Here is a 22,922-nt window from a genome sequence, read left to right on the forward strand (position 1 = left end):
TTGTGGGAAATCCACTTTGCTGCTCATATGAAGAGTTTTTTAAGCTTTTGTTTTTTTTAAAGGTTTGTGCACATTGTATCCTTTTAGGCACATTCTGCCTGGAATCTTGATGTGCATATGTTCTGTCTTTTCTGTTAACTTCAGCCTTTGAAAATCACGAAGAAGCTTAAAGAAGTGACCTTGACAATTTTTTAGCTGGCTTCCTCTTGGGAGCCATCACTGTGTTATATATAAATAAAGCCGCAAAAAACTAAAGAAGACACTTCAAGAAAAAAAACGCTGGCATTTTCTTGAAGCGTCTTCTTCAAAAACCAGGCAGGTATACCGGTATCTAAAAGACGTCACATGAAGATACCTAAGAGGTTTTGAAAAATGCCTGGTGGGAAAAAAAAAGTACATGTCACTTTAAGTAGATCCTGAAGGAAACTTCTCCAAACCTGTGTGGTAGATCGGCTCACTTGGTTGCACATAGAAGTAGACACAGGAACACTGTCTCTTTAAGTCTTCTGTGGTTTATTAAGGCCACTGCATAAACGACGGCAACGTTAGCAAAACAAACACGGCCTAACAGGAAAAACAAAACATAACATATGACACAGTCTTTGTTGCTACGCCCGCTTCAGGAACAAACAACCCAAGGTTTAGCTTTCCTTCACATGGCAATACAGCTCCAGGCCCACCACATGCCAAATGCTCTAAAAGGCTGGGAATTTATCCTCTTGATTTCCTCTCTTTCTACAGGTGTTAAACCCCTTTACAACCTATGACATACTAATACGCGTTTGTGCACTGGGCTTTAAAAGCCTGTGCCATATTAGTACGTCATCGCGATCGCGCCCGCACATAGGCTGTGCGGGCGCGATCGCCGCCGGGTGTCAGCTGATTGTCACAGCTGACACCCGGTGCTATGTGCAGGGAGCGGTCACGCACCGCTCCCGGCACCTTAACCCCCTCATTGCTGCGATCGAAGTCGATCGCAGCATTGCGGTGGCTAAGGGGAGGTGATCGGTATACTCACCTCCTCTTCCGGCCTCCAGCGCTGTCTGCCGCGACTTCCAGGATGTTGCCATGACGACCCGATGTCGTCATGACAACATCCGAGTCACCAGACAGCAGGAAGATTTTTTGGACATGCGCAGTGCATTTCCAAATTATCTTCTCCCTGTCCAGCGCTGACAGCCTGCACGGCACAGGGATGGTGCTCCATTCCTGTGCCATGCAGGCGATCAGAGAAAAAAAAGTTAAAGTCCCAGAGTGGGACAAAGTAAACAAGTTAACAAACTGTCAGAAAGTGAAAAAAAAAAAAAAAAAAAAAAATTGTAAAAATATTTAAAAAAAAATAAAAAAAATAATCCACCAAAAATAAAAATATAATGTACCCATCAATAAATATTATGAAAAAAAAAACAAAAAAACAATCTAAGTACACATATTTGGTATCGCCGCGTCCGGGACGACAAGACTTATAAAACTGTCCCACTAGTTAACCCCTTCAGTGAACACGGTAAAAAATAAAAATAAAAAACGAAGCAAAAAACAATGCTTTATCACCATACCGCCAAACAAAAAATGGAATAACACGCGATCAAAAAGACTAATATAAATAAAAATACTACTGCTGAAAACATCATCTCGACCCGCAAAATACAAGCCGCCATATAGCTCCATCAGCCGAAAAATAAAAAAGTTATAGCTCTCAGAATAAAGCGATGCTAAAAAATAATTTTTTCTATAAAATAGCTTTTATTGTGTAAAAGCGCCAAAACATAGAAAAACTATATAAATGTGGCACCGCTGTAAACGTACTGACCCAAAGAATAAAGTTGCCTTATCAATTTTACCACACGCGGAACAGAATAAAAAAATTAAAAAAAAACAGTTCCTGAATTGTTGGTTTTTGTTTATTCTGCCTCCCAAAAATCGGAATAAAAAACGATCAAAAAATGTCACGTGCCTGAAAATGGCACCAATAAAAACATCAACTCATCCCGCAAAAAACAAGCCATCACATGACTGTCTGCCAAAATCTGGAAAAATTATAGCTCTCAACATATGGCGATGCAAAAACTAGATTTTACAAAAAAATGCGTCTTTTAGTGTGTGACAGCTGTCAATCATAAACCCCCATATGATTCTGGTATCGCTGTAATCGCACCGACCCGAAGAATAAAGTCGTCTAATCACTTATACCACACGAGGAACGGCGTAAAAAATAAACTCTAGGGTTAGGGTTGGGCTGGGGTTGGGGTTAGGGTTGTCATGGGGTTGGGATTTTTTTCAAAAGTAAGAAGAAAAGATGGCGATATGGCGACTAGTGTTGAGTGCAAGTGCTCGCTACTTGAGTTTGCATCGGGTGCTCTGGTATGCATTGAGTATCGTGGGTATTTGAGTGACATGCTCGAGTCTCCGCCCCATATGCTTCGCTGCCAAAAAACCTTTGCGGGGATTGCCTGCCATGCACGAGCGATCCCTGCATGGGTTTTTTTGGGTGTTTAATAACCGTGAAACATGCGGGGCAGGGATTCGAGCATGTCACTCGAGCACACGCAGTACATGGTGCATACCTAAGTACCCGATGCAAACTCAAGTAGCGAGTACTTACGCTCAAGACTAATGACAACTTATTCAATATGATGACCTAATGTTATCAAATTCTGTGTCGTACTTCTGGGTTTAAAATGTTCACTATACCCCTTGATAAAATCCTTGAGGGGTCTAGTTTCCAAAATGGGGTCACTTGTGGGGGAGCTCCAATGTTTAGGCACACAGGGGCTCTCCAAACGCAACATGGTGTCCGCTAACAATTTGAGCGGGTTTTCAATTTGTTAGCGGACACCATGTTGCGTTTGGAGAGCCTCTGTGTGCCTAAACATTGGAGCTCCCCCACAAGTGACCCCATTTTAGAAACTAGACCCCACAAGGCACCTATCTAGATGCATAGTGAGCACTTGGAACCCCAGGTGCATCATAAATTGATTCGTAAAAATGAAAAAGTGAAAAAAAAAATACTTTTTCATTTTTACAGATTAATTTGTGAAGCACCTGGGGGTTCAAAATGCTCACCACCCATCTAGATAAGTTCCCAGGGGGGTCTAGTTTCCAAAATGGGGTACTTGTGGGGGGTTTCCACTGTTTAGGCATATCAGGGGCTCTCCAAACACAACATGGCGTCCGCTAATTATTCAAGCAAATTTTACAATCAAAAAGTCAAATGGTGCTCCTTCCCTTCCGAGCCCTGCTGTGCGCCCAAACAGTGTTTTTTTCCCACATATGGGGTATCTGCGTGCCCAGGGGAAATTGCACAACAAATTTTGGGGTCGATTTTTTCCTGTTACCCCTGCGAAAATAAAAAAAAATGGGTCTAAAGTAACATTTTTGTGAAAAAAGTTAAATGTTCATTTTTTTCTTCCACATTCCAAAAATTCCTGTGAAGCACCTGAAGGGTTAATACAGTTCTTGAATGTGGTTTTGAGCACCTTGAGGGGTGCAGTTTTTAGAATGGTGTTACTTTTGGGTATTTTCTGTCATAAAGACCCCTCAAAGTTACTTCCAATGTGATGTGGTCACTAAAAAAATGTTTTTGTGAATTTTGTTGGAAAAATGAGAAATCGCTGATCAACTTTTAACCCTTATAGCTTCCTAGCAAAAAAAAATTTTGGTTCCAAAATTGTGCTGATGTAAAGTAAACATGTGGGAAATGTTATTTATTAACTTTTTTTGTGTGACATATCTCTCTGATTTAAGGGCATAAAAATTCAAATTTTGAAAATTGCAAAATTTTCAAAATTTTTGCCAAATTTCCGTTTTTTTCACAAATAAACGCAAGTGATATTGAAGAAATTTTGCCACTGTCATGAAGTACAATATGTCATGAAAAAACAATCTCAGAATCAGGGGGATCCGTTGAAGCGTTCCAGAGTAATTACCTCATAAAGTGACAGTGCTCAGAATTGTAAAAATTGGCCCGGTCATTAACGTGCAAAACACCCCGCATGTTTCACGGAACGACCTGACCTATAAAACTGTCCTACTAGTTAACCCCTTCAGTGAACACGGTAAAAAATCAAAATAAAAAACGAAGCAAGAAACAATGCTTTATCACCATACCGCCAAACAAAAAATGGAATAACACGCGATCAAAAAGACTAATATAAATAAAAATACTACCGCTGAAAACGTCATCTCGTCCCGCAAAAAACAAGCCACCATATAGCTCCATCAGCCAAAAAATAAAAAAGTTATAGCTCTCAGAATAAAGCGATGCTAAAAAATAATTTTTTCTATAAAATAGCTTTTATTGTGTAAAAGCGCCAAAACATAGAAAAACGATATAAATATGGTACCGCTGTAAACGTACTGACCCGAAGAATAAAGCTACCTTATCAATTTTACCACAAGCAGAAGAGCATACATTTTTAAAAAAAATAAACAATTCCTGAATTGTTGGTTTTTGTTTATTCTGCCTCCCAAAAATCGGAATAAAAAGCGATCAAAAAATGTCACGTGCCTGAAAATGGCACCAATAAAAACATCAACTCATCCCGCAAAAAAACAAGCCATCACATGACTGTCTGCCAAAATCTGGAAAAATTATAGCTCTCAAAAGTGTTTTTTTTTCCACTTTTTCATTTTTACGAATCAATTTGTGAAGCACCTGGGGGTTCCAAGTGCTCACTATACATCTAGATAGGTGCCTTGGGTGGTCTAGTTTCCAAAATGGGGTCACTTGTGGTGGAGCTCCAATGTTTGGGCACACAGGAACTCTGCAAATGCAACATGGTGTCCACTAACAAATTGAATGGAAAATCGGCTCAAATTGTTAGCGGACACCATGTTGCATTTGGAGAGTTCCTGTGTGCCCAAACATTGGAGCTCCCCCACAAGTGACCCCATTTTGGAAACTAGACCCCCCAAGGCACCTATCTAGATGCATAGTGAGCACTTGGAAGCCCCAGATGCTTCACAAATTGATTTGTAAAAATGAAAAAGTAGAAAAAAAAATACTTTTTCATTTTTACGAATCAATTTGTGAAGCACCTGGGGGTTCCAAGTGCTCACTATGCATCTAGATAGGTGCCTTGGGGGGTCTAGTTTCCAAAATAGGGTCACTTGTTGGGGAGCTCCAATGTTTAGGCACATCAGGGGCTCTCCAAACGCAACATGGCGTCCGCTAATTATTCAAGCAAATTTTACAATCAAAAAGTCAAATCGCGCTCCTTTCCTTCCGAGCCCTGCCGTGCGCCCAAACAGTGGTTTTTCCCCACATATGGGGTATCTGCGTGCCCAGGGGAAATTGCACAACAAATTTTGGGGTCCATTTTTTCTTGTTACCCCTGTGAAAATAAAAACAATTGGGTGTAAAATAAAATTTTTGTGAAAAAAGTTAAATGTTCATTTTTTTCTTCCACATTCCAAAAATTCCTGTGAAGCACCTGAAGGGTTAATAAAATTATTGAATGTGGTTTTGAGCACCTTGAGGGGTGCAGTTTTTAGAATGGTGTCACTTTTGGGTATTTTCTTTCATAAAGTGACTTCAAATGTGATGTGGTCCCTAAAAAAATGGTTTTGTAAATTTTGTTGGAAAAATGAGAAATCGCTGGTCAACTTTTAACCCTTTTAGCTCCCTAGCAAAAAAAATTTTGGTTCCAAAATTGTGCTGATGTAAAGTACACATGTGGGAAATGTTATTTATTAAGTATTTTGTGTGACATATCTCTCTGATTTAAGGGCATAAAAATTCAAATTTTGAAAATTGCTAAATTTTCAAAATTTTCGCCAAATTTCCATTTTTTTCACAAATAAACGCAAGTGATATTGAAGAAATTTTACCAAAATCATGAAGTACAATATGTCACGAAAAAACAATCTCAGAATCAGGGGCATCCGTTGAAGCGTTCCAGAGTAATTACCTCATAAAGTGACAGTGGTCAGAATTGTAAAAATTGGCCCGGTCATTAACGTGCAAACCACCCTCGGGGGTAAAGGGGTTAAAGAGGCAGACACAGGAACCGTTTCTGTTTTAAAGTGCAGCTGATTTATTGCAATCCTCATAAATCACGTCACCAGAAAACGTAAATACAGCCTTTGTCCGGCAGAAGGTAAAACATAAAATAACAAGTTCATACGATAGTGCTCTTTAGCCCACCTGGCTTAGAGTCCAGCTTCCATGTCCTTTAACAAAGGGATTCACACCATGAGACCTTCAATCTATATGCATCCAGCATGAGTGACACAAACAGCTCAGAGTTTTCACCTCCAGCCCACCCAACACCAAATGCTCTGAAAGTCTGTGAATTTTATCCTCTGAGTTCCTCCCTTTCTACAGGTGTTCAATCACCCCAGCACCAAGATGGCTGCTTAACCCACTCGTGTGCTGGAACCTTTTTCCTATGCATAATCACTGTAGCTATCAATCTCAGTGCTACATATCTCCTCTCTAATAGTTTGCCAGTGACTTTGTCACATATTCCTCCCTTCTGCCCAAAGCCGTAGGTTTTTCAGTCACCAAATAGGGGAGTCTAAATTGGCATCTATGTTACTATGCAGCTTCCCAGGCCTGTGTTCACATGAAAGTTGAAGTCCTGTAGCCCACATATTTTCCCTTCTTTTTTCCGATGGCACACTTCTTTGGGTTTATGGTAAACCCCACTTTCCTCAGCGCATCCAGCACGGCCTGGACCTTCTGCAGATGACTTCCACAATCCTGGCTGAATATCACAATATCATCGAGGTAAGTTGTGGCATACGTTTTGAGAGGGGCTAAGATCCGGTCTATGCCCCTACAGAAGGTAGCTGGATCTCTTTGCAGGCCCAATGGGCTTACTTGAAGCAACCGTCAGGTGAAAAAGAGGTTGTCTTCTTCTTGGCACTTTGAGAGGAGAGGATTTGCCAGCGACCATTCGTCAGGTCCAGGGAGGTGATGTATCTGGCTGACCCTAGCTTCGATATGAGTTCATCATCGTGGGGTATCGGATACGTGTAAATTTTAGCCACTTTTTCAAAATCACCTCGCGGTGGACTTTGGGGGTTCTATACGGCTTTTGGTTCACCTGCCCATGTGCTTCCGTTAGGATTCCTGGTTCATCAACTTGTGTACATCTTGGTAGCTCTGAAAGCTGAAGAAGTTCTCGGCACTTTTGTTTCTGGGCCGGGGACAAGAAAAATAGAAGAAGGGGGGGGGGGGGATCCAGCACCTTTAGCCTAGAAAATTAATTATATACAGTACAGACCAAAAGTTTGGACACACCTTCTCATTTAAATATTTTTCTGTATTGTCATGACTATGAAAATTGTACATTCACACTGAAGGCATCAAAACTATGAATTAAAACATGTGGAATTATATACTTAACAAAAAAGTGTGAAACAACTGAAAATATGTCTTATATTCTAGGTTCTTCAAAGTAGCCACCTTTTTCTTTGATGACTGCTTTGCACACTCTTGGCATTCTCTTGATGAGCTTCAAGAGGTAGTCACCGGAAATGGTCTTCCAACAATCTTGAAGGCGTTCCCAGAGATGCTTAGCACTTGTTGGCCCTTTTGCCTTCACTCTGCAGTCCAGCTCACCCCAAACCATCTCGATTGGGTTCAGGTCTGGTGACTGTGGAGGCCAGGTCATCTGGCGTAGCACCCCATCACTCTCCTTGTTGGTCAAATAGCCCTTACACAGCCTGGAGGTGTGTTTGGAGTCATTGTCCTGTTGAAAAATAAATGATGGTCAACTAAACGCAAACCGGATGGAATAGCATGCCACTGCAAGATGCTGTGGTAGCCATGCTGGTTCAGTATGCCCTCAATTTTGAATAAATCCCCAACAGTGTCACCAGCAAAGCACCCCCACACCATCACACCTCCTCCTCCATGCTTCACGGTGGGAACCAGGCATGTAGAGTCCATCCATTCACCTTTTCTGCGTCGCACAAAGACACGGTGGTTGGAACCAAAGATTTCAAATTTGGTCTCATCAGACCAAAACACAGATTTCCACTGGTCTAATGTCCATTCCTTGTGTTCTTTAGCCCAAACAAGCCTCTTCTGCTTGTCCTTAGCAGTGGTTTCCTAGCAGCTATTTTACCATGAAGGCCTGCTGCACAAAGTCTCCTCTTAACAGTTGTTGAAAAGATGTGTCTGCTGCTAGAACTCTGTGTGGCATTGACCTGGTCTCTAATCTGAGCTGCTGTTAACCTGCCATTTCTGAGGCTGGTGACTCGGATAAACTTATCCTCAGAAGCAGAGGTGACTCTTGGTCTTCCTTTCCTGGGGCGGTCCTCATGTGAGCCAGTTTCTTTCTAGCGCTTGATGGTTTTTGCAACTGCACTTGGGGACACTTTCAAAGTTTTCCCAATTTTTCAGACTGACTGACCTTCATTTCTTAAAGTAATGATGGCCACTCGTTTTTCTTTACTTGCTGCTTTTTTCTTGCCATAATACAAATTCTAAAAGTTTATTCAGTAGGACTATCAGCTGTGTATCTACCAGACTTCAGCACAACACAACTGATGGTCCCAACCCCATTTATAAGGCAAGAAATCCCACTTATTAAACCTGACAGGGCACACCTGTGAAGTGAAAACCATTTCCGGTGACTACCTCTTGAAGCTCATCAAGAGAATGCCAAGAGTGTGCAAAGCAGTCATCAAAGCAAAAGGTAGCTACTTTGAAGAACCTAGAATATAAGACATATTTTCAGTTGTTTCACACTTTTTTGTTAAGTATATAATTCCACATGTGTTAATTCATAGTTTTGATGCCTTCAGTGTGAATGTACAATTTTCATAGTCATGAAAATACAAAAAAATCTTTAAATGAGAAGGTGTGTCCAAACTTTTGGTCTGTATGGAATATAAAAACATTTATTGAAAAAAGTAATTAAGATATTCCATGTTAAAACACCCTTAGTGTCACCTTCTGGTCTGTCCAGCCCACATGGAGTTTCAACTTGGTTTCTCTGTTGCCCAGCCTTGACGGATAGCAGCATGAGAGGATTTTGGAATAGAGAGGTGGTAGCGATTAACTGGCAGGTGGGACAGGACTTGCAATATTTTAGGATTTCACGCTGACATCTGGGCCAATAGTACCTCTGCATGACCCTTTGTTGAGTTTTGTCCACCCCCAGATGACCACCCAAGACATGTGAATCTGATCTGTCCAGCACCCTTTGTTTATAGGGCGCTGGTACCAATAATTGCTCCACTAACTTCTCTCTCACCTTAGTGAACCGGTACAGTGTAGCATCGGCGTCTCTGCCCCCTGACAGGCAGAGACGCCGTCCCCCTTACCACCGCGCTCCTGGCCCGGCGTCTTCCGGCTCTCCCGCTGCTGCTGCCGGCGCGCGCAGCTTCCTGAGCAGCGCGCGCCATCCTAAGGAGTCCCTGGCCAATGGCCGGAGGACTTCTCATATAAAAGGCACCTCCTCCAAAATAAAGGTGCCCGTGCAAGGTTGTAGCTCTGTGTACTAACTCTGCTTCAGCCCTCAGGTCCTGCTGCTAGCCTGACTACCATTCCAGTCCGCTAGCCTACCAGTCCAGCCCGACAGTCTGCTTACAGCCCAGCCCACCAGTCTGTTTATGGGCTTGGCCAGTCCGCTTATCCAGAGCCTTTACCTGCTACCTGTCTCCGCCAGCCAAGTACACTCTCCAGCCCAACGGTCTGCCTACGGTCCAAACCCGCCAGTCTGTCTATGGGCCAGGCTAGCCTGCCTACCCGGATAACATACCAGTTACCTGCCGTGCCTACCAACCAGCCTACCTGGAGGCTCCTGCTTGTTACCTGCCGTGCCTACCAGCCTGCCTACCTGGAGGCTCCTGCCAGTTATCCGTGGTGTCTGCCAGTCCGTCTACCCGGATCACCTGTCAGCCTGCCTGCCGTGCTCATCTGCTGTACTGGTCAGTCCCTGCCTTCTTACCCGTGGGAGTCACCTGCTCTCATACAAGGACTGGCCCAGAGTAGCACCTGGTCCCTCTGCTCGGTCCTTCCCTGGTTCACGGAGTCGATTGAGCCGCCGTGCGACCTTGGTCAGTCCGAGTTGATACCTAGTTACGGCCCTCTGGTCCCTCCTTGCACCGCAGCACAGAGGTTCCACCACCCGGATCCGTAACATACAGTAAGTCCCCACTCAACATGAAATAGAGAAACCTGGTGTCAGCCCCTGAGTCCTGTGGTATGCCTTTTATGACGGTTACCTTATTGAACGATTCTTTTAGTGATAGGTCTCTATGTTCGGTGAACCGCAAATTCTCTCTGGTCACTCCTATCTCAGGAATGTCTGCTTCAGGGAATACTACTTTCTTACCCATTACACAGAAGGGAAACCCATCAGACTCTGGAGTTGGTGAGTTTTTTAGGGCCAACCCGTTTCTTACCCGAGTAACCCACCAAACGTCCTGAGTCTAGTAGTCCAGTCATTTGCAGGCCATTCACTGTTAAAGGACAAGCTTGAAGCCCCGTGCTGGGTGGACAGTCCACACTGCAAGCTGGATATGCGTAGAAGGAACATCATCATACCATGCTACAGTCCATTTGCTCGGTGGTCAGGGGACAATGGGCAATATGACAGTATGACCTGTACCGTGACATCTCCAGCAAATTACATCCCCCTATGAGGGCCTTGACATGACCTCTGCCGCCCCCTTGGACTTTAGATGCCCCACCCCTTTTTTAACCTCCGCCCCCCAGTATGGAATGGGTTGCCTCCCCATGGACCCTTCGATACCCTGATACCTTTCAACCAGTCCGACCAAGTCATCGGCATTCCCGGGGATCTCCCTGGGCAACCTAGGTCTGCATCAGGCTCGGAAGGGAGAGCACGAACCGGTCCATTACAACTCGCTCAACTATCTGCGTTGAGGTAGAGGGCTCCGTCTGTAACCACTTTTGGATGAAGTGCAGCAGATCAAACATTTGGGAGTGAGGGGGTTTATCACAGTGATATGCCAGCGGTGGATCCGTTGTGCCCTGACAGACATTGTCACCCCCAAGTGTGCCAAAATTTCTGTTTTCAATTTTTTATATTTTTGCCATCCTGTAAATCCAAATCATAGTAGGCCAGTATGGCGCCAGAACTTACGCCCACTGCTCTGGCGGGAATTTCTCTCTATCGGCGACCCTTTCAAAAACGGTTAAAAAGGCCTCTGTGTCATAACTTAGAGTCATTTTCTGTAAGGCTCTCCTCACTGCCTTCCTGACAGAGAAATCATCAACTGAAAATGGAGTCGGAGCCTCTGCCTTGCCACAAACCGCCTCTGAGTAAATTAATCTGCTGCTATTGTCAACTCTGTTGCTGGTGCTGTTGGAGCAGCTGCTTGTGCTGTTGCTGCTGCTGCAGCTGTTGCATAAGCAGCTTACTTGTCTCCTGTTGTGCCAGCTGTTGCTTCTGCTGGTGTTGGCTTTGGGCCAGGTGCTTGATTAGCTCTTCCATTTTGTCTGACCGCTTTTCAATGCTCATAGCTGCCTTCACCCAGGACATGCAGTCTGTCCACGCTGTACATAAACATGTACACATACATACACACGTAAAATAAACACACGTATACACACATACACACACACATACAAACATTAATAAATATGAGACTGAAAATAAAAAATATGAAAAAGTAGCAAAGGAAACGGAGAGGCTACAGTATGGGTGCTTGAGGGAATCAAGGGAAAGTAGGATGCCAGGATAGTGGAAATATTTTTAGAAGAACCAGTGAAAGGGATGAAGGGGGAAAAAGTTTACAGAGAGAGTATATATAAAAGTAGGTGATGCAACTGTAATTAGGATTACGCCATCGGAGCAGAGTTAGCATGTTTTGATTGATTCGCTTTATGTGGATATACCTCTACCCACTTCTTATATGCATTATTTGGTTGTCCTGATTTAGTGACTTAATCCTTTTGCACAGGGTTTTCTTTGGTATATTTTTAAAATAATTCAATATTGTTATAAGGGTTTATATTTTCACTTTCTAGAAAACTCCCCTTTTTATATCTACTACATTCGAATTTAGTGTCACCCTAAGATAATAGAATACTGAAGGCTCAATAGACTAAACAGATGATGTAATAGACTAGCTACTAACAATGCAATGATGATGATGAAATAATAGACCCAACTTTTCTAGAAGCCTGCATGAAAGGTGTCATAAGTAATTACAACCTCCTCTGGATCTTGAAAATTAGAGCCTTAAATTTGCTGATTGGCTCTAATTTTCAAGATCGATTGGCATTTTCAGCACCACAAAATTAGTTATGTTCAACTATTTTCGACTCTGAACCAATTTGGCTGTAGAACTGTGTTATTAGTAGAGGTGTCAGATCGTGATTAAAACTGCACATCCAGGCAAGAATTACCCACTCAAGAAAAAGGTGAGATGCCAATTGTTGTGCAAAACAGGTATGTTCCAAAACTGCAACTTTTTTTTTTTTTTGCTAGAAAATTTACTTGAATAGCTTAACTAGTTAATGAACTATAAGGCTACGTTCCCATGATGAGCTTTTGGGGAGTTTTTGATGTTGCCGTTTTTTGCACCATTTCTGCACTTATTATGTAAATTAGGTTACTTACATTTTTTTGTTGCATTTGTAAGTTGGTTTTTATCACGATTTTGATGTTGCGTTTTTAGTTTCTTGTTGATATGTCATATTTTCATAAAATCATAGAATGTTAGAGTTGGAAGGGACCTCCAGGATCATGGTGCCCATACCCCTGCTCAATGCAGGATTCACAAAACCATCTCAGACAGATGTCCAGCCTCTCTTTGAAGACTTCCATTGAAGGAGAACTCACCACCTCTCATGGCAGCCTGTTCCACTTGATCACCCTGACTGTCAAAAGGTTTTTTCTAATATCTAATCTGTATCTTCTCCCTTCAGTTTCATTCCATTGCTTCTCATGTTTCCATGTGCAAATGAGAATAAGGATGATCCCTCTACACTAACATCCCTTCAGAATTTGTAGACAACTATTAAGTCTCCTCTTATCCTTCTTTTTTGCAAGCTAAACATTCCCAGATTCTTTAACCGTTCCTCGTAGGACATACTTTGCAGTCTGTTCACCATCCTGGTAGCTCTTCTCTGAATTTGCTCCAGTATGTCGACTTCTTTTTTAAAATGTGGTGCCCAGAACTGGACATAGTATCCCAGATGAGGTCTGACCAAGGAGTAGAGGGAGATGATTACTTCACGTGATCTAGACTCTATGCTTCTCTTAATACATTTCAGAACTGTGTTTGCGTTTTTTTTCTGCTGCATCACATTGTTGACTCATGTGCGGTCTGTGATCTATAAGAATATATCCAAGTCTTTTTCACACGTGCTGTTGCTTAGTTCTATTCCTCCCATTCTGTAGATGTCATTTTTGTTTTTCTTGCCAAGATGTAGAATCTTGTATTTCTCCCTGTTAAATACCATTCTATTTGTCGCTGCCCATTGTTCAAGCTTATCTACATCCTTCTGAATCCTTTCTCTGTCTTCTCTAGTCTTAGCTATTCCCCCTAGGTTTGCATCGTCTGCAAATTTGATTAGTTCACCTTCAGTTTCCTTATCAAGATCATTTATAAAAATGTTGAACAACAATGGGACCAAGACAGAGCCTTGTTGAACCCCACTTGAAACACACTTTCAATTGGATGTGCAACCATTTATTACCAGTAACCTTAAAATGTCCCTCAAAGTTTCCCATGAGGTTTTCGGGCCTCGCAGCTGCCGGGAGACCCGGTGGCTTTGAACTTTGGTGAAAGGTTGCCTGAGTTTAAGCCACCGGCTCTCATGGTAGCTCTAGTGCCGGACTGTTGAATGCTGGGAGTGCAGAGTGCCAGACAGGCGCCGACCGGGTGACAATAATGGGAGTTGTAGTCAGTACCCGCAGTGTACATTATGTGTAAAATAAAGAATTAAATTAATAAAACAGCGTGGGCTGACGCTGATTGTTCATAGCCAGCAGAGGAAAAGCCACCCACTGAGGGCTGATACATTGATGAGCAAAAGGGTAAGGTTATATGTAGTGCATTTTTGGTGCATTTTTTCAGCGCGGAAATGGGCCAAAAACGCATTGCATACCTTATCCCATGAATTCCTATGACATTTTGCAAGTTCTGTGCACATGATCAGGAATTTTCCTGAGCGGATTTCATGTGCAGAAAAAAACGCAGCATGTCCATTCTTTGTGCATTGGCGCATGTGTTTTTGCCTATACAATGCATTGGAAAAATGCATGGCAAATCCGTAGGCAAAAACGCATAAAAAATGCATGTAAAACGCATGTAATTTTTGCAAGCAATTCCTGAACATGCGCACATAGCCTGACAATGTTTTGAAATTTTGACTTTCAGGCTCCATATCTCACCATCCACTACTGCTTTGAACGTGAAACTACCATCATTTTCAAGACAATCATCTTGGCTATCTCATACATGAATTTGACTTGCAACTTTTTTCATATGATTAGTTATGCAGATTCTTGTCTTGTTACTCCAGGTGGTGGAAAAATCTTTTTTTTTCTGTATACTACAAGTTGCAACCTGTTCTCACATTCCCTAGTAGCTCAGTGTCTTATTGATACGCACACGCCCTGACTGACTGGCGTGAGCATGATTAGTGATCCCACTGGACCATGAACCGAGGAGTGCCTGAAGGGGCGTAACTAAGTATCAACTCGGTCCGTCCAAGGTCACACGGCGACTCAGTCGACTTCGTGAACCAGGGAGGAACCGAGCAGAGGGACCAGGTGCTACTCCAGGTCAGACCCCGGTCACAGCTGTTGATCCACACCGGGGAATGCAGGAACAGACAGGTTGGGCTGGCATACAGACAGGTGGATACTGGCAGGCATGGCTGGCATGCAGACAGGTGGATATTAGCAGATACGGCTGGTATGCAGACAGGTGGACACTGGCAGGCATGGATGGCATGCAGACAGGTGGGCATTGGCAGGCACAGCTGGCATGCAGACAGGCGGGTACTGGCAGGTAGGAACACAGGCAGGATAGAGACCAGTACAGACTGGGACACAGGAACGGAGCCACAGGTGCGGTAGACAAGCAGAGCAGAGCAAAACCCGCAGATGCGGTAAACATGCAGAGCAGAGCAAAACCCGCAGATGCAGTAGACGAGCAGAGCAGAGCAAAACCTGCAGGTGCGGTAGAAAAGCAGAGCAAAACCCGCAGGTGCGGTAGACAAGCAGAGCAGAGCAAAACCCGCAGATGCGGTAGACAAGCAGAGCAAAACCCCCAGTTGCGGTAGACAAGCAGAGCAGAGCAAAACCCACAGATGCGGTAGACAAGCAGAGCAAAACCCGCAGGTGCGGTAGACAAGCAGAGCAGAGCAAAACCCGCAGGTGCGGTAGAAAAGCAGAGCAGAGCAAAACCCGCAGGTGCAGTAGACAAGCAGAGCAGAGCAAAACCCGCAGATGCGGTAGATAAGCAGAGCAGAGCAAAACCTGCAGATGCGGTAGACAAGCAGAGCAGAGCAAAACCCGCAGATGTGGTAGACAAGCAGAGCAGAGCAAAACTTGCAGATGCGGTAGACAAGCAGAGCGGAGCAAAACCCGCAGATGCGGTAGACGAGCAGAGAAAAACACGCAGATATGGTAGACAAGCAGAGCAGAGCAAAACCTGCAGATGCAGTAGACAAAGAGCGGAGCAAAACCCGCAGGTGCGGTAGACAAGCAGAGCAAAACCCGCAGGTGCGGTAGACAAGCAGAGCAGAGCAAAACCCGCAGGTGCAGTAGACAAGCAGAGCGGAGCAAAACCCGCAGGTGCGGTAGACAAGCAGAGCGGAGCAAAACCCGCAGGTGCGGTAGACAAGCAGAGCGGAGCAAAACCCGCAGGTGCGGTAGACAAGCAGAGCGGAGCAAAACCCGCAGGTGCGGTGAACAAGCTGAGCAGAGCGAAACCGCAGGTGCGGTGAACAAGCTGAGCAGAGCGAAACCGCAGGTGCGGTGAACAAGCTGAGCACAGCGAAACCGCCGGTGCGGTGAACAAGCAGAGCGGAGCAAAACCGCAGGTGCGGTGAACAAGCAGAGCAGAGCGAAACCGCAGGTGCGGTGAACAAGCCTGGCAGAGCAAAACCGCAGGTGCGGTGAACAAGCAGAACCAGATACACACAAGGTACTTACAATGAAGTAGCAAGTGTACACAAAACTCACAAACAGAAGTTCAGAGACAACGAGTTGGAGTTAGGTGCAGGTTCAGACACTGCAGGAAAAGGGAAGGTTTGGACATAGAGAGAAACAGGTAACGGGCTAGGACACAGTTCAGACAGAAACTCAACCAGGAATAAAATACAAGAACGAGCCTGGGAACTCAGAAGTCACAGATACAGGTAACAGGCCTGGGTATACAGCCCCCAGGGGCGGAAAAAGACAAGATACAGGACAGGACCTGGCAACTTAGTTGCACAGAACACACTGAATGAAAGTGTTGCTCAGGCACCCCCTACTGGGTGGAGGGGCTTTAAGTATCCAGTGACTCACAGCTATAGGCTGGGGAGGCATTAGGAGTGCGCACACAGTAACTATAAAAATCAGGCAGTAGCCGCGCCGCCACCCTAAGCAATCAGACAAGAGACACAGCAGGCACTGGAGCAAAGTGTGCAGCCTGGATTGATAGGTAAGATGGCGGTCTTGCATGGTGGGACGTGGTAAGCCATGCCAGCACGCCGCCAGGGATGTTACACTTATCAAGTTGATTCTCAAGTGAAACGTCACTGGTTCAAATCAAGGAGCAGCCATGAAAAAGATTTCCCAAGAAAAGAGAAACAGCATCATCTAGTTCATCGATAGTGGTTTCTCAGGCAAAAAAATTGCTAAACTGCATCATGTGAGTGCCATGACAGTTGCAAGAATATGAAATGAATTTTGTCCATCTATTCAAAAGCCAAGAAGTGCACATCCAGGCAAAATATTGGAGTCAACAAGTCGGTTCATCATAACGTCTATCAGTTCTGGAGTGACAAACACGGCAGTGGAGATGATTCGTATGCTTTGAAATAGTGAGATAACAGACGTCCATGCAAACACTGTGTGACACACGTTACACAAGTCTGGAATGGTGGCCCGAAAAAAAAGAAGCAGCCTTGACTACAATATTGTCATAAGAACCGTCAGCTCGAGTTTGCAAAAAAAGTTATTTGGAGCGATGAGACAAAAGTCAATAGACTAGGCTCTGATGGTGCAAATATGTCTGGAAGAAACAAGGGAAAAAGGGGCTAATGGCCAGAGAAATTGAAGGAACTGTTAAGTTCGGTGGAGGAAGCCTGATGATATAGGGCTGTTGGTGGTCTCAATGCTGAGCTATATGTGAGTATCCTACAAGATGAGTTACTTCGTACACTCGAATACTATGGGTATGAAAAGGACGACCCCCTGGGCCTTGTGTGCACGCGTGTGGGTTACCCGGAGCCGGGTCTCTGGGGGTTGTAGTCTCCGTGGCGGTGACCCGGTCCGTGGCTCAGGGTGGTCAGACCAGTGACAGTCTTTTATAGGGTTTTTATGATTTAATGTCCGACTACGCCACCCGTGGATTGCGGTCAGGGTGTACCGCCGCTGCGAGGCAGACCGCTGAGGCTGGTGTTGCGTGCGCAGCAGAGGATGGGACAGCTCCCCACGGGAGGAGTATAGCCTCAGGGCAGTGAGTGTGGATGATGGGAGTGATGGTGCACGGGTGTAGCAGCAACGACTCAGAGTCTTTGCAGTGCAGTTCAGGGTCTTTACTGATGATGATAAGGCAGACCCTCCCGGGAGTACTGGCTAGCATAAGAGGCCTGGTCAGTTTGTGAACAAACAGGAGTTCCCCTGGCCAGGTGGAGTTGTAGGCCTCCCCGTCTGTCTGCACTCTTCCTGGCTACCTTGCTGTAAGCGAGTGGAAGTGACTCGCCCCCTGGGCCTGTGCTGGGAACCCGGAACTGGGCCTGTTGTAAGATACTGGGGGTTGTAGTCTCCGTGTGGCGGTGACCCGGTCCGTGCCCAGGGTGGTCAAACCAGTGGCAGGCTATTTGTATTGTAATTGTCCGACTACGCCACCCGTGGATTGCGGTCAGTGGGGACCGCCGCTGCGCTACAGACCGCTGAGGCTGATGTTATATGCGCAGCCAAGAATGGGATAACTCCCCACGGGAGAAGTATTGCCTCAGGGCAACTAGAGTAGATGATGGTAGTGATGGTGTGAGCGTCCCAGTACTAATGGTGCTGGTGCGGCGATGAAACACAGAGACATGTGGTGCAGTTTCCAATGCTTTACTCACAGTTCTCATCCAGGTCACTTGTGCACATGAAGGACCGCCTGAGCCGTGCTGCGTTCACCAGGCAAGGGGCTCGACCAATTCCCAGGCAATTCCAGAGCGTGGCATAGGACTCCCTTCTCTTCCTTTCTCTGGCCGTCCCCACCAGTGACCCACCTTTGTCCAGCTTCCTCGGGCCTTCTGTTGGCGAAACCTCTCTCCGGTTTCCCTGACCCTATGTGGTATGCTTTCCTGGTGGATGTAGTGAGGGGTCGCACCAAGATGTGGTCACAACCTCCGGTTTTAGCTGAGGATTAGTCGCCTCCACCAATTTGGGTTCCGGTACCCTGCTCTGCCAGCCCTTCACCCGTTATCTCGTGGGTTCTTAGGGTTCCTTCTTCACTCGTGTCTCTGGGCCTTTCTCTGTGTTCCTGTTCCTTGCTTCCTTTCTTACTTTCCTTTCTGTTCCTTCTCCTTTCTCTCTCTCTCAGGCTCCCGCCTCCTGACAAGGCCTGCCTGCGGAGCAGAGCCCATGCAGCAGCTCTGCTCCCTGTCACTTCTCCTCAGACTGCACACTGATCTAAGATGGTGCCCACCTTATATACCTCCTTCTAACACCCGAGCCCAGGTGACTAGCAACCAATGGGCTCCTACCTATGCACAGAAACCCACCCCTATCTACTCCTACACCACTGGGTATTCCACCCCCCGCCCCACTCCAGCCAGGGACAGATGCTGTCGTGCCTGCACTTCTGTCTAGTGGGAGCACCGTTGAGCTGTCCCTCGGAAATGGGGTGTGTGTGGTGCATGCAGCTTACTGAGCCCCAGTCCACACTCCATCCTTACCCGGGAGTGGAATACCACACCTCTGGTTTGAGGTGCAATACCCTTGTAGCAGCCGAGCCCTCGGGGTGCTACATTCCCTGCTGGTAAATCACAGCACGTCCTCGGGCTGGAAAAGAGCAAAACAATTTAAAACATACAAATTTTAAAAGTGCACTCGCATATAAGACATTAACCGAAAACTCATCCCTTTATGGGAGGTACTCTTTTCTTTTTAACGTTGCTGGTTTAAACATTATAACACATTTTGCTAATGCCACCGGAACTCTTTTATAAAACACTATATAAAACTTTGACATTACTATTTTAGCAGCACATAAACTTTTCACATTAAGGCATTTTCAAGTAAAACATTTTCAAAACATTTTCTGGAGTTCTGGCCGCTGTGCAACTTGCGACCAGGTGTTCTTTCTTCTTAGGGGAATGGCTGCTCTCAGTCCCCAGCCAGATTAAGAAAAAGGGATGGCTGTTCTCAGTCCCCAGCCAGATAAGGGATATAGGGGGTAACTTCTACACAGTTCTATATCAGTCCCAACGGGGACCACACTCCACTCAGCAACAGTTTCTATACCCTTACGGGTAACTATTTACAGTTCCACTTTACCGTTTATTGGTAATGGCGTCCTCCTGATGCTCCTTGCTCGTACTCTTCAGACCCGTCCACGCCCTCTTGGCACTCGGCCTTGCGACCAGGCCGGTGGTCGCTTGTTGGTCGCGCCCGGGGGTGGCACCGCCAAGGTAGGGGGCGCTGGTGAGGCAGCGGCGCCCGGGTGTGCTGGGCCTTGCGTCCCGGCCTGTGACGTCTCCCGCTTTACGGCGCCTGGGTTCAGAGGGCACAGCGCGGGGAGGGGCGTGACAGTGACGTTTGCAGCCTGAGGCCTAGCTGGCGGCGGTGGAGGCATGATGTCAGGTATGGTCCCCAGGGCTTCGGGTCCCGCAGCGGAGGGTGAGGGCAGGCTGGTGTTCCCAGGGCTTGGGGTGGTGGCGTCCCCATTACCTGCCTCGGTCTCCGTGGCCTCCTCCGCGGCATCGTCTGCAGCTGCCGGTTCCTCTTCTCCGCGCCCAGCGGTAAGCGCTCTGCCCGGTCCCGGCGGGGTCCTCCGCTGGCTGCCATCGTGCTGCCGGGCCATCTCCTCTCTCCACCCGGCAAACACATCCCGCTGCGCCCGGACCATCCTCCTGTTCAGGTCTTCCAGTGCTGCGTGCGCACTGTCCGGGTCCCTGGGCAGCTGGGCTAGCAACTCTGTCAGGCTGCAGGGTGGCTCATCTTGCAGCAGGCTACGGGCCAGGGTGCTGGTGGAGTTCTCTGCTCCCTCCATCTCCGGGTGCAGCAGGTCCAGACTGATCCAGGCCACGTCCGGCCCCACAGTTTTCTTTCCTATCCGCCCCCATGGGGGGTGATCTTGGGGGCATCTGCTGACAATCACCTTTAGGGGCAACCCCCCCACGTTGATGGGTATCTCCATTGCTGCACTCATTGTTGCTGGGGGCGGGCCCCTCCTTTGGCGCCACTCTGGGACCTGGCCCACGATGGGAGGCGGCTTCCTGCTGTCCTTTGGTGCACACATAATGGCGTCCGCTCTGCCAGGGCGGGAAAAACGGATGAAGATGGCGGGAAACGGTCCAAAATGGCGTCTGATGGAGGGAATCGGCTCCGGACGGCGGGAAACTTCTGGAAATGGCGGGAGACTTCTTTTCAAGGTACATGTACAATCTTCTTCAGGCACGCAATACCCGTTTGTGGCGGGTTGGTTTGAATCCTGCCGACTACGCCAAAGTTGACTCGCCCCCTGGGCCTGTGCTGGGAACCCGGAACTGGGCCTGTTGTAAGATACTGGGGGTTGTAGTCTCCGTGTGGCGGTGACCCGGTCCGTGCCCAGGGTGGTCAAACCAGTGGCAGTCTATTTGTATTGTAATTGTCCGACTACGCCACCCATGGATTGCGGTCAGTGGGGACCGCCGCTGCGCTGCAGACCGCTGAGGCTGATGTTATATGTGCAGCCAAGAATGGGATAACTCCCCACGGGAGAAGTATTGCCTCAGGGCAGCTAGAGTAGATGATGGTAGTGATGGTGTGAGCGTCCCAGTACTAATGGTGCTGGTGCGGCGATGAAACACAGAGACGTGTGGTGCAGTTTCCAATGCTTTGCTCACAGTTCTCATCCAGGTCACTTGTGCACATGAAGGACCGCCTGAGCCGTGCTGCGTTCACCAGGCAAGGGGCTCGACCAACTCCCAGGCAATTCCAGAGCGTGGCACAGGACTCCCTTCTCTTCCTTTCTCTGGCCGTCCCCACCAGTGACCCACCTTTGTCAAGCTTCCTCGGGCCTTCTGTTGGTGAAACCTCTCTCCGGTTTCCCTGACCCTATGTGGTATGCTTTCCTGGTGGATGTAGTGAGGGGTCGCACCAAGATGTGGTCACAACCTCCGGTTTTAGCTGAGGATTAGTCGCCTCCACCAATTTGGGTTCCGGTACCCTGCTCTGCCAACCCTTCACCCGTTATCTCGTGGGTTCTTAGGGTTCCTTCTTCACTCGTGTCTCTGGGCCTTTCTCTGTGTTCCTGTTCCTTGCTTCCTTTCTTACTTTCCTTTCTGTTCCTTCTCCTTTCTCTCTCTCTCAGGCTCCAGCCTCCTGACAAGGCCTGCCTGCGGAGCAGAGCCCATGCAGCAGCTCTGCTCCCTGTCACTTCTCCTCAGACTGCACACTGATCTAAGATGGTGCCCACCTTATATACCTCCTTCTAACACCCGAGCCCAGGTGACTAGCAACCAATGGGCTCCTACCTATGCCCAGAAACCCACCCCTATCTACTCCTACACCACTGGGTATTCCACCCCCTGCCCCACTCCAGCCAGGGATAGATGCTGTCGTGCCTGCACTTCTGTCTAGTGGGAGCACCGTTGAGCTGTCCCTCGGAAATGGGGTGTGTGTGGTGCATGCAGCTTACTGAGCCCCAGTCCACACTCCATCCTTACCCAGGAGTGGAATACCACACCTCTGGTTTGAGGTGCAATACCCCTGTAGCAGCCGAGCCATCGGGGTGCTACAGAAGTAGCCCACGTCCCTGAGTATACCGTGTGGTGCTCACCCTTATGACTGGTGACTTGGACCCTCTGGTAGCTTCCGCTCCTCGATGGCGTTACCGGTCCCTTGTGTGTGACTGAGCCTCCGGGCTTCTATGGCCAGAGGACCTGGAATCCCCAGCCGGCTGGTTTCTGCTGCTGGACTTAGAGATCCCCACAGCCTCGGACTCCGTTGTCCGGTCGTAGAGTCTTCAGCCAGGACGAGCAATATCTGCTTCCAGTCCCTGGCACTCAGCTCCTGCTCCTACAGAGCTCCTAGCTGTTGCTTTCCCTGTGTCTGGAACTTCACTCTCCCTCTGCTTCACTACCCTAACCCCACCCCAGATCCAGTTTATATAGGGCAGATTCCTCCCCTATCTGGTCTGGGACAGGAGGTGTTGCATGTTCAAGGGCTCCTGACCAGGGAACCTCCCACTTGCTCTCAGACGTGTTATTTCTATCACTGTGGCAACCAGACCCCTGGGGTGCAACATTTCAGCAGGACAACCACCCGACGTATATGTCAAGATTGCCAAAGAAATGGTTTAATGACAATGAAGATGAGGTGCTGGATTAGCCCCCACACTCCTTAGATCTCAACCCAATTGAACACTTGTGGGTAGAGTTGAAGAAAAAGCTGTATACATACCAAAGTGAGTCTTTGGGATCGTGTAGACGAGAACTGGGATCAGATTTCAGTCGAGGCATGCTTGAATCTGATCAAGATAATGCCCAAAAGGATTTAGGCAGTTCTGAAAGCCAGAGGTTGATTTACAAAATACTAACGAAATAATACAAATTAAAATTTAGATTTTTA

The sequence above is a fragment of the Phyllobates terribilis genome, unplaced genomic scaffold, assembly GCF_046119375.1.
Source record: "Phyllobates terribilis strain yellow unplaced genomic scaffold, ASM4611937v1 Scaffold_1__5_contigs__length_1240528914, whole genome shotgun sequence".
Classification (NCBI taxonomy): Eukaryota; Metazoa; Chordata; class Amphibia; order Anura; family Dendrobatidae; genus Phyllobates; species Phyllobates terribilis.